At 35.9% G+C, this 13,720-nt stretch overlaps 1 long non-coding RNA gene across 1 annotated transcript in view; it reads right to left on the reverse strand.

Moving 5' to 3' along the window:
• Nucleotides 1-325: 325 nt before the first annotated feature.
• LOC117197991 (uncharacterized) overlaps nucleotides 326-13,720 on the reverse strand; it is a 441,633-nt gene continuing 428,238 nt past the window's right edge. The window contains exon 4 of the long non-coding RNA XR_004478903.2: nucleotides 326-417. This is a non-coding gene — a long non-coding RNA (uncharacterized LOC117197991). The remainder of the gene's footprint in view (nucleotides 418-13,720) is intronic.

Genomic DNA, 13,720 nt, shown 5'->3' on the forward strand with positions numbered 1-13,720 from the left:
CCACGCGATGCAGAGATGCAGACGTAGAGAACGGACTTGAGGACACAGGGAGGGGGAAGAGTAAGCTGGGACGAAGTGAGAGAGTAGCATTGACATATATATACTACCAAATGTAAAACAGATAGCTAGTGGGAAGCAGAAAGTCCAATTTAAATGTGTTGATACCAAGTAGTGTCAAGCACTTGAAGTAAGAGTGCTTTAACCTAGATTTTCTGGTTTAATCCTCATAGCAAATATGAACAGTAAATATTATTATTTCCATTTGGCAGGTGAGGAATTGAGGCTCAGAAATGTTAGCTAATGTCAAACTAGTAAATACCTTAGTAGAGCTCCAGTCTGATTCCTCCCATGTTTTCTCAGGACCACAGCCATCGTTGTGTCTTGAAAGGCTTCTCAATTCTCTAGGATTCATTCGCACTGAATAGAGTAAAAGAAGCCATTCAGAGAACCCATGTGTCAGTTAAGGTTTGGCCTTCAACTTGTCCTGAACAGAGATCAAGGACAGAAGGAACGGCAACAGAAACAAAGCAATGGTTGGAGCAAATCTTCAAGAGGAAGTAAGTAATATCCTGTGATAAACCATAATGGAAAAGAATATTTTTAAAAAATGTATGTATATGTATAATTGAATCATATTACTTTTCAGCAGCATATTGCTTTTTACACATTGTAAAATAACTATACTTCAATTCAAGAAAAAGAGTAAGTAGAAGAGACAGAAGAGACGATTATTTTCAAGGGTGAATTCAGGGTTTTTTAAAGAGCCTGAATCCTAAGCAGCTGAAGGGAGAATGCTCTAAGGAAAATAATAGCAAATTACAAGTACAAAATGAAGTACAGGGGGAACTATACTCAATATTTTATTATAACCTATAAGGGAAAAGAATCTGAAAAAAAATAGATATATATGTATGTATAACCGAGTCACTTTGCTGCACACCTGAAACTAACACAACATTGTAAGTCAAATATACTTCAATTAAAAAATAATAAAGTACAGGATCTTGGAAGGGCCAATGCAAGTAAGCAGCCCTGTAGCTTAAGCTTCTCTGGCTTCAAAGTAAATCTGTCTCTGCTTACAGTATTTAACAAAGATAAACTTTGGAGCAAAGGGGGTCAAGAAGCTGTGCATAGAGGTAAAGAGATATGGGCTTATAAGCTTCTGGAGTAAAAGAGATAGCTCTGATTCAAACTTTCCACTTCAGCACAAAAGAGAAGAAAGACTTAGCAAGAAATTAACCTCTGTCAAGTAAAAGGAATGAGCAGAAATGGTCAAACACTCTCTTCTCTCCTATTGCCAGTCACCATTCCTCAGTAAAAGAGGTATCTTCACTTGAGATCACCCACTACCCCGCTCACCACACAACATACAAGATGTCCCTGAAAATAAGGGACATAGAACTTAATACAAGATGACAAGAAGAGAAATAGAATGTGTATAATAATAAAAAATGGAGCAGAATGAGTAGAGAAGAAGGATTGGGTACACTTGGGGGAAGAGCAGTATTTACATAAAGATGATGTTATGTTTATATGCAGCTGTATCAACCATTCAACAGATCAAGGAATTGAAAAGTCATCTCTAAATATCAGGGTTACTATCACAGTAATGGTGCCGTTCATCTAAGTCCATCAAAATGGCTGCAAATACCATTTCTGTTGCTTTTCATTGCAATGCTTTGGTCATATAGATAAAGCTAGTGTGTGGATGAAAAGCCACAGGGGCCTTGGGAAAATAAATATAGATTTGAGAGTATTATGATATAACAGTGTATCCAAGGTGTGACTATGGGCTTTTCGGACCAATTTGTCCACAGACATAACAGAAATGAGACAATCAAATGAGCACTGTTCTTCAAAGTGGTCACCCACTGATTTTAACAATGATGCTACTACACAAACATTTCTGGAATTACTAAGTGGGATTAGATACAGAGTTTGAGACACTGTCGTGAGTATCCTCACTGATGGCAAATCTTGGTCATCTGAGGGGAAGATTTGATTTTCTGAAACAGCTAAAAGTCATTCAGAGTCAGATCTCATGAACAGGGTGAACGATCAAACTGCTAACAGTATTTGGGTCAAAAAATGAAGTGTGACTCTAAAATAATGAAACCGATCATCTGATGTAGCTCAGAATGTGATCTTGAATGCAATTCCAAAGCAGGAGTTTATAGATAACATCATACTTGCCAAGTTCCCATTCTCTCTGACAATGTCATTTCTAATTCTCTTTGTTAGCAACTATCCATCTGAGATTGTTAGTTGTGTTGATGGAAAGACAATGCTTGCATGACCTAGCTGACTAAGGCTTGTTTGATTTCTACAAAGGGAAAAAAATCTCTTCCATATTCACAGAACTCACCCTAACACAACTTCATAAATATGTGTTGCAGATCACAAAATAGAACAAGAATAGCTCAGCGAGAGGACTGAAGGGAGATAGGGAGGAAGAAGAGAAGGAAAGGTAATATATTCATTATAGTAGTTCTCTAGAACTTGTACTGGGTCTTCTGCTAGGAATCATGCTAATTTTGCACTAGGTACTTTAAATACCTTTTTCTCATTTAATATCATCCTTGTTACATAGAATATATAGTTTAATACACTGCTGAAGAATTACAATAAAACTAAGGGATATGGATCGTTATTCCAATGTGTAATAGAGCTGAGGCACAGAGCGACTGGGTAACATGTTCAAGGTCTTACAGCAAATAAATAGCAGAACCAGGAAAGAAATCCCTGTCTGGCTAACTACAAAGCCAACGTTCCTTGCAGGATACTATGATGTACATGTCCTTTTACTGTGAGCATTTATAATGTCAGCTGCCACATTTACTTATTCAACAAATATTTATTTGGCACCTATTATATCCTGGCACACTTCCAGATGCTAGAGATACAGCAAGAAACAGGACAAGGCCCTATGCCTCGTGGAGGTTACATTGAAGTGGGAGGAGAGAGGCAATAATGAGATAAACAGGCAAAGGAAATAGTGTGTTAGTCATAAATACTGTGTTGAAAAATAAAGGAAGGGTGGAGAGAGAAAGAGAGAAAGAAAAGTAGCTGGGCCCAGGGTATAGGGAGGTGATCAGGAAGCATCATATTCTGGATTTTTAAATTGAAGTATAATTGATTTACAATGTCATGTTAGTTTCAGGTGTACAGCACAGTGATTCAGTTTTTTATATATATATATATATACTCTTTTTCAGATTCTTTTCCCTTATAGATTATTACAAAATACTGAGCGTAGTCCCTGTGCTATACAGTAGGTCCTTGTTGGTTATCTATCTAGTGTGTATCTGTTAATCCCAACCTCCTAATTTATCCCTCCCCTCCTCTTTCCCCTTTGGTAACCATAAGTTTGTTTTCTATGTCTGTGGGTCTGTTTCTGTTTTGTAAGCAAGTTCATTTGTATCTTTTTTTTCAGATTCCACATATAAGCAATATATGATATTTATCTTTCTCTGTCTGGCTTACTTCACTTAGTATGATAATCTCTAGGTCCATCCATGTTGTTGCAAATAGCATGATTTCATTCTTTTTTATGGCTGAGTAATATTCCACTGGATATATTTTGACAGTAGAAACAACAGGATTTGCTGGTAGATTGGATTTGAGATGAGAGAAAATAAGGAATCAGATGATCCCAAGTTTTTTTTTTTTCAAAATTGTGTAATTGTGTATGTATCACAGAACTATCATCCTATACTGTATTCTATGAAAAAATAGTCTGTGGTCAAATAAGTGTGGGAAATTCCAGATACTGTAGTATATCCTCCTCTTGAATATTAACCATACAATTAGCACATTATAGGCTCTTGGAATACTGATGTAAAAATAAATAAATGCATGGGCGAATGAGTTAATAAACAAATAGAATTTTCTCAATTATTTTAACCACAGAACCCACTTTTTCTGATAGTGGGGTAGAGGAGGCACTTATTAGTATATCTTGGAACTACTGTCCTGAGAAAAGCACATAGGAATATACAACAACACAAAATATTATTCATGATCTTGAATTGAATTTTTTCAAGATACCACTCTGAGTGCAGGACTCCCTCTCCAGAGGCAAAATACACAGTCTAAGGTTTCCACAGGAATAGTGGCATCTGTTAATACTGCACTGTAGCTGTGATTTCTAGGAAAAAGTCCTCAATTGGGAACAAACTGTGAGTTATTAACAAAAGAATTATCACACTTTCTCCATAGGCAAATGTCAGGAGTTATAAGGTGTTAACAAGCAGAGTATGAGGAACGTACCAAGAATACCCTTTTTTTTTTTTTTTTTTGTGGTACGCGGGCCTCTCACTGTTGTGGCCTCTCCCGTTGCGGAGCACAGGCTCTGGACGCGCAGGCTCAGCGGCCATGGCCCATGGACCCAGCCGCTCCCGGACTGGGGCACGAACCCGTGTCCCCCGCATCAGCAGGCGGACTCCCAACCACTGCACCACCAGGGAAGCCCCAAGAATACCCTTTTTTAACTACTTAGAGCATTTGCTTTTTGGATCAGAAATTTCCACCACAAATATTCAAAATGGATTTCTTACACAGCTGTCACCCTGAAAGCGTTCCTACATATCTGTCTTCCTTCCAGTTCCTCGGAAGCATTTTAGTATCATGGAAACTCAGAGATGAAAAAGACTTTTAAATTTCGACCCAACATAAGAATCTCTTTTACAATGTCCCCAAAAGACTAACCCTTCTTAAACATCCCAGTAACAGGAAGCCAGCTATCTGCTCTATGAAGCAATCCATTCCATCTGGGGACTGTTCTAATTGTTAGCAGAATTTTCTTCATATTAAATGTAGATTGCCCTCCCTTCTTTAACTCTTACAATGGGTCTTAGCCCAGTTTTCTGAAACTAAATAAGATTCCTCCTTAAATCACTTTAACTATTTGAAAACTGCTATCATCTCCCATTGGTTCTTACTGTGAAGGAAGACTTGAAGTTCTTACTGTGAAGGCTTGGGGAGCTAATTCAAACTCTCCATTATCTCCCCCTGACCCTACCGAGATTCCAGGACATAACATGACCTTTGGAAGGTGACAAACATCTATTTGCTTGAAAAAAGTTAATGAGCAGAACTTTCCCTTTTCAGAAATATTCCAGGTAATAAATGAAAAAGGAATGACAGAATTAGAATATAACCATTTTTGCAAGCCCTAATGGATAAAACAAAAAGCAAAGCTAGGTAATGTTTACCAATGGCTGCTAACCTTTAAAAAAAGAGATAACCGGAAATGAAGTGGCTCCTGATGGAAGAAGAAATTAACACTGCTTATGAAGCATTCTTTTTTTTTGTTTTTCTTTTTTTGGCCTTGCAGCTTGTGGGATCTTAGTTCCCTGACCAGGGACTGAACCTGGGCCCTCAGCAGTGAAAGCACTGAGTCCTGACCACTGGACCGCCAGGGAATTCCCCTATGAAGCATTCTTTCAAACACAATAAACAATCTGACCAATCCTCAATATCCAACTACTAATTCATAGGAAATTCAGGGTCAAAGGAAAAAAACTGCACCACAAGAATTCAATCCACAAAATCCAAACTCGGGAAAAATCTACAGGACAAATGATCAATAAGTAACATGGATCATAAAAGAAAGACAAATGGAATTGAAAGATATATCAACCAATTACAATCTATGGACTTCTTATTGAGCTCTTGTTTCAAAAAAACTATAAAATAACATTTGTGAGACAACTAGGGAAATTTGTACACTAACTGGATATTTGATGATGTTAAGAAATTACTGTTCATTTTTTAGTTATGTTAATGGTATTGTAATCATGGGTTTTTAAGTTCTTGTCTTTTAACGATACATAGCAAAACATTTATAGATGAAATGACATGATATCTGAAATTCTGGGATTTCCCTCCAAATAATCCAGTTGGGAGGATAATAGATAAAACAATGTTGTCCATAAATTGAAAACTATTGCATCTGGGTGATGGGAGTATATGGAAGTTCATTATACTAATCTCACTGTTTTTGTATCTGCTTCAAATTCTCCATGGTAAGCAGCTTAGGGGGAAAAATACTTCCCTTGATTTGTCTACTACCAATCCCCATCCCATAAGTCTTATTTTCTCCAGCAGAATGCTTTTTCTCCTGTAACATGGATTCTAGACTCTTCGCCATTGTAGTTACCCTCGTCTAGGAAAATCAAAGTCCTCCTTGAACACAGTCTGCCAAATGGGGTCTGAACACTACTGAGGGACTACTATCTCCCTTAATCAAAATACTATTATTCTATTGAAAATTTAAGTTGCATTAGCTGGCTTGTCATTAATATCATATGTTTGACTCATACTGACCTTAGAGTCAACTAGAACCATCAAGTTTTATTCACATGAGATGTAGTATATTCAGCTCCTCCATCTGTACAATTGATTTTCATCTTAACTGCTAAATTCCATCTTTAGTTTTAGCTCATCTTTCTGGTCTATGGAAGTAATAATGGTTGTATGAAATCCAAAAATAATAAATAAATAAAAGCTACTATTTATTGTTTTCTGGGTGATCACTTGGTCTTCATGAGTTAGCAGAAATAATTCACCCCAGGTCACATAGCTAGTAACTGTGGCAGAGTTGATTCAAGCCTTCGATCTTACCAAACCCATGGTTTTATGCTTTCTGCACTGGGGTGCCCTCTACCATACTAGCTATTCTCCCTAGTGTCATCTGCATACTTTATAAGGATGTCTTCTGAGAAATCTTTAACCTTTGATAAAAATTGTTTATCAGAATATGACCAAGAACTGAGTGTGGGGTATCATTAGCAGAAACCACCTGGTACTGATTTAATAATCAATGTACTCAGTTAACGATTAGTTGAACAATTATAAAACTTATTTAACTTTATTCTCACCCAGCCCACATATCCCTCCCTATCTATTCTAAATAAGTAACATGCTAAAGATTGTCAAATGTTTGCAAAAACAAGACAGCTTCCTATCAAACTAGTAACACAACAAAAAATCAAATGAGGTTATTTTAGTATGACTTATTCCTAGAAGAAAGCATCTGGTTCCTGGTGATTATCATATTCTTTTCTTAGTGTACATAAGACATTTATTTCACAATCTAGTCTAGAATCTTGCCAGGAAAACATATGTTGATTATAGTTCTGTATTGTCAGGAATCCATCTTGTTCTCCCTCTTAAATCACCACAGATGCCTATCTCCTGCCCCTTAAAAGTCTCAAAGATGACTGAAATGATTCTAAAATCATATTTTCAGATTATTTCAACACCCTAAAATGGAATTTTTCTGGCCCTCGAAACTTGCCCCCACTGAGAGTTTGCAGCCTGGTTGATTTAAAACTACATGTGATCTTTATTCATAAGGCATAATTATTGAAAAGGCAATTCACGATATGGGGCTTAGAAATGGCAGAAAGGAGTCAGTGTGGACCAGAGGAAGAACATCATAGGGAAATGAGATTGAGAAGAATGTTGAGAAATGTGCAGAAGATGTAAAATGAGAATTGATTAATTTCATTTTTTTATTGCTGTCTGTGCCAGTCCTTTTAATTCTTGCTCCAAATACAGATCTTTAAGTTTTTTATTGTCCTTAGCTTCTTAGAATTTTTCAAATAACAATTTTTGGCTTTATCTTTTATTATTCTACCTTTCCCCCTGGGCAAACAGTGCCCAGGGCCCCTTCTAGAGATAGAATTCTAGAAGTCAGGTGTCGGTAAAGAGGTTTACCAGTCCAGCATGCAATGGTGAAGTATACTTTCTGGGACAAAACCAGGTCAGGAAGTAAGAGCCAGGCCAAAGTGGAAAAGGCAAAAGAGTAGGACAAAAGCAAGAAATGATCCAAAATGAAGGGTGTGTAACCAGTGACAGGCATGACCTAGTAAGCAAGTTTAAGTGGCACAGACCAGGGAGAGTTCTTAAGAGAACAGTCAAGATAAAAGGAAGACAGCCTATTACATAAGCAAGTGAGGGCCTTAGAGTCCTCTTCAAACTGATTTGAACAGTCCTTACATTCACTATTCTTCAGGGTATAAATGATGTTTGTAATATTTAGTGTCTTAAAGTATTTACTTTTTTTTTAATTGAAGTATAGTTGACTTACAATGTTGTGTTAGTTTCAGGTGTAGAGCACAGTGATTCCGTTTTTTATATATATATATATATATATATATATATATATATATATATTCTTTTTCAGCTTTTCCCTTATAGGTTATTACAAGATATTAAGTATATTCCCTGTGCTATACAGTAGGTCCTTGTTGGTCATCTACTTTATGTATAGTAGTGTGTACATGTTAATCCCAAACTCCTAATTCATCCCTCCCCCCACCTTTCCCCTTTGGTAACCATGAGTTTGTTTTCTGTCTGTGGGTCTATTTCTGTTTTATAAATAAATTCATCTGTATCTTTTTTTTAAGATTCCACATATAAGCAATATCATATGGTATTTGTCCTTCTCTGTCTGGCTTACTTCACTTAGTATGATAAGCTCCAGGTCCATCCATGTTGCTGCAAATGGATAGTATTTACTTTTAACCTGAAGGAATGGTAATTTAGAAAACCTACTATCAAGAATAAATATTATGGATTTGCTTGAGTAATGTACTCTGTTACTCAAAATAGTAAAATGACACCTGTAGCTCAGTCAGTCAATCAGCATACATTTCCTTTTGCCTACAATGTGCAAGAAATAGCAACGCACCTTTGATAAGAAACAATATGACAGATATGATAAGATGTTTAAGACACAAATCTGAGAAGCAGGGACTTTATAACATCAGGCAGATAAGATATGAATAATGAAATATTTGAATAAATGATATGAGGCTGTATATAAGGGTAAAATGACTGATATGAACAGTATGTTACAAGTGTTCAGACATGAGAGAAAATTCTGAGTTGGAGTAATCAGATGAGGCTCACAAACCCCAGTCCTGAAGAATCTAATAGGAAGAAAAAAATTAGAGAGAGCCTTTCTCGAAACTCCTTACAGGCAATGTGAACACAAATGCCTCCTTCTAAAACGTGCTTGACTAACCAGATTGAATTCTACACAATCCCTTCTTCATTTTGTACTCCAAAAATTGCTGTTTCCTTTTTGCCCCACAGCCAATATTGGGAGATGTTGAATGAGTAACTTCAAAGAAACAGAAAGCCTTCGAGAACATTTTGTAAATGAAGAAAAAAAACATGGTCACCCCGAGGCTCCACGGTGGTAATCACTACTAAATACAAAATTTCCATCTGTCCTTTGGGTATCACTTTCAACCTACAAGAAGGAAAACTTAAAAAGCTAAGGTTATAATAAAGCCCTTTTGTAGTGGACCACAAAAAAACAAAAGGGCTGTTCAATAGCTTAACATTTGCTTTTGTTTGCAACTCAAAGAACAGCTGCTTTCTGACTTGTTAATAAATTTCAGTGGGTGTCCTCTGCCTTTTACAATCCATCAGCGTTTCTGGGAAAACATTGAAGTAAATCATGTAGTCAAGAGCCTGGAGTTACCTATGCTTTGGCGTTCATTTCCTATATTACAGTTAATGGGGACAACAGATGCCAAAAAGAGCCATGCAATTAGTTTACTTCATTTCAGAGACTTTTCCATCAGTGGAATGTAGTGAATTTTACCTTAGTAAAGGTGGAGGCAACTTTCAGGTTTAGCCATTGTCATATTTAAGAATGAATAGGCAATAGTTTAGGAACAAGAAGTGATATATTATGATTTACCACTCTTTTTTATTGACTTTTAAATCAATAATGCAGCGGTCTGTCTTGCCACAGAGAGCTGTAGGACACATTTTTAAACCCAAAAGCAAGTTGAAACAGGTCATAAAACTTGAGAATCTATGAAAATTCCCTAGGGATCAATGTTAACCACTCGGATTTCTTCTTAAACAACCAGAATCTCTTTGAGTTCCAATGACAAGATTTACAAAAGTGTGAATTCCCAGCTTTTGCACATGAAATATTATCATTATAATTCCTTAAAGCAACATTAAGTAAGTAAGTGCATTTTGTGTTAAGATACCTGAACAGAAGCCTGGAAAAAGCTCAGCTACATCAAAGGATAAAAGACAATCAAATCTGCTGTCTCTAGTTTTTTATTCTTTCATTTGTTCATTCATTCATTCAAAGGCACTTATTGAACCATGATGTGAATTTTCTGAGATGAAAAGACATGTTTCTTCCCCTCAAGAAACATACAATCTAGTCAGAGAGGCAGAATATGAACACTTGTGATAAAAACAAAAAAGAAAGAAATGCTAAAAGAGAAGTGCATTGAAAGGATTTTCTAAGTACAGAGAAAAAACAAAACATAAAATAAAATAAATATTATGAGTACTTACCTTATACTAGGCCTGTGCTTGGTACTATTATTACACATATTAATTTAAATGTTCCACACAACAACTTGGTGACCTAGATATTATTTCCCACGTTTTATATGTGAGAAATCTGAGGCTCATACAGGATGGATAACCTCCTCAAGGTCATGCAACTAATAAGTGGCTGAGCCACAATGTAAACCCAGCAATGCTTTACTCCAAAGCTTGCACTTAGTAGACTACACATCCAGGTGAGGAAGCATTCTCAACCGCTGCTGAAATGCACACTGAAAAAAAGCACTGCTTACACATCTGAAAGAGTATAAACACATCTGCATTATGCAGGATGGTAGTGTAAGAAAAGCAACCTGATTACATACAGTAAGAGGGTGATGGCAACGCAAGTTGCATTAGGAAAGTAGCAAGGAGCTCAAAAGGGGGTAATTTGAATCCTATTTTAATCTTATATGCACCAAATATTTGAGTACCTAACAAGTTCAATTTTGAACACTTGAAATTGAGATGCTTGAGAGACATCCAAATGGACATGAAGAGAAGCCAGCTGGATTTGCGGGTCTGTAGATCATCTGAAATAGTTCAGTTAGAAATATTATTTGGGGAGTGTACTGTACAGAATAATTGAAGCCAAAGGTATGGATAAGACTGCCTCCAGAGAAAATAGAGAATATAGATAAGTGGGCCTGGAAGTGACGTTTAAGGACTGCCACACTTCATTACTTTGGGCAACGCTGTAAAACCATCCGTTTTGAAACTGTGGTGATACTGTAGAAAGGGGAGCAGAGAGGAGTTCATGAAGACTTTGATCAGACAGCAGTGCTGAGCTTTGAAGTATTATTTCCCGAGCTTGTGAAGGTAGGGATGGGCAATTCACTCTTGAGGAAAGAGCATGAGCAAAGGCACAGAAGCATAAAATGAAATGGTATATTTGGAGAATAACAAGCAAACCTTTTATGGCAGCAGTATAAGAACCAGGGGGAAAAAAGGCCACAAAGATAACCTGAGACCAATTTTGGGAAAATTTAATCTATACCCAGTGGGGATTTGTTGAAGTTTGTAAGAAAAGCAATAGCTATATTTATATTTCAGAAAAAGAATTCTGATATCATTAAGAGGGATTGACAGAAAATAAGAGTGTGGTTTTTATTCCTGTGTTATGGGATAATATGTCGATATTAAATTAATTTTCCTGTATTTTCTTTATTTTGAATTTCCCTTCTTCCAAATTCATGCAGTGCCTTTCACTGCCTTGGGGAACAGTAAAAGATTCAAATCATGGCTTTTGAATTTTAGAAATTTATTTGAATTACAGAAATCTGGGATATTGAGCTTCCAAAGCCTCAACCTTGAAGAACTTGACACTTCAAATTTATGTCACAAAAAATAGATCTGGAGTAAGAGCCCATTTTCCCAGCCCAAATTAAAGATTCCACAGTCTGGAGAAGAAAGTCAGAAACAAAGCAAGAGAGTGGATGCTCATGGGTCTTTGAAAAATGGCCCTGAACAGCAATACTTCCCACTAGTTGAGATTTGATAGTTTAAGGGTATGAAACCACTGAAGAGTATGGAGAACAGAAGAGCAGAAATGTTCTGTGTTTCCCTTCCTGGGATGTCTTCCCATGTCCACTAACCCCAGCAGGAAATAGGAGCAGAAAATAGAGGTGGCTACATTCAGAGTCTAGAAACATAAGTTTCCAGGAGATTCAGAGTTCCCCATTGTTCTGCAAGATATGAAAAGGGCCATGTGCTGTCCACGTTCTCAAGAAAAATGGGAAAGTAACTAGACTAATGAATCCTTATGATAGAAATTAAAAGGACAATCAGTGATTTTCATGGACCAAGGCCAGGGTTTAGACAGGGATGGAGGCATATCAACATAGATAGATGACAGTATGATGACAGAAAAACAGATGATCCATCCCCCCCCCATTCCCCCCCAAAATACAAAGAAAATTAAGGCAAGAGATAGGGACTCTGAGATGACTCAGGAAAACTTGAATTGTTGAGCTTATTTCTATAACCCAGTTTACTGGGACCAGAGACAAGAATTTTAAGTTCAGATGTAGAAAAAAAAATAAAATTAACTACTCAAACTGAGAATTTATATCCACTACATCTTTGTCTTGAATATCCAACCAGGGTCAGGTATATTAAACACACTCAAAACTTGTTTGTAACTTATACAAGACATGTATTTTACAAATATAGCGAAGCAAGAAAAAGAAAAAAATAAAGGAACCATAATTTCCTTATTCACATATAATCACTACCAACCTTGTGGTATATATCATTCCAATCCACTATTTTCCATAAAACAGATACTGTACAAAATATTTTACATTAAACATTATATTGTCAATATCTTCCTATGACATAAAGCACCACTTGAGTGATCAATGATATTTTACCACATGAATATAGACTACTTTTTTTATCATTTCCTTACTGATGAACATGTACATTGATTCTTTTTTTTGTAACTATAAATAATTTTGCATTTAATATCCTTATACATAAACCTTTGTGGCCATTATGACCAGCATCTTCGGATAATTTTTACAAGTAGAAAGTCAAAGGGTACTTCTGGTTCAAGGTTGAAGAAATGTTGAAATGTCCTTCTCTCAAACAAAGGAAGATATCAGAGATAGTATTCACAAGTATGTCACTGCACTCACAAATAAGGGAACTCTCTGAAGACCAGAAATGAAAATACTGAGGTTCATGAAATATTTCTGAGACATTTGGAAATGCTGATTTCCTCCAGAGTTTACCAAGAAAATATAAATTTCAGTATAAATTTAAAATATGTAAGTTTAGCAAAAAATAATAAAAACAGAATATGTACCTTCAAAAAGAGTAGGGAAAAAAATTAACAAAGAAAACCATATTTATTCTAAGAATGTAAAGAAGAAAATAATAGCAAAGAGAAAACACACAAAGAAAATCATTGCAAATAGAGAACACACACCACAAAAAATATGATGGCTGAAATATATCCAAATTTTTTATTAATCATAATAAATGTTAAGTAACTAAACTTGTGTATGTATTTTTATACATAAACAATATGGTATTCATAAGGCTCACATCTAAAACAAAGTGATATAGATATGTTGAATATAAAGGATAACAAATGGTATTCCAGACAAATATTAATAGAAATAAAGCTGATAGTGTAATAATAACATCAGACAAAATAGAATTCAAAGCAAACACATTAAAAGGTAAAATGAGGGTCATCTCATATTCATTAAAGGGTCAATTCACTAAGAAGATAAAACAGTCATCAACTATGGTTCCTTCAAGAAACAGAGAACTTTTTCATATAAAATCTCACAGTTTATAAAGAATGTAGAAAGCTTCTAAACTCACTTTATGAGAC

The sequence above is a fragment of the Orcinus orca genome, chromosome X (genome assembly GCF_937001465.1).
Source record: "Orcinus orca chromosome X, mOrcOrc1.1, whole genome shotgun sequence".
Taxonomy (NCBI): Eukaryota; Metazoa; Chordata; class Mammalia; order Artiodactyla; family Delphinidae; genus Orcinus; species Orcinus orca.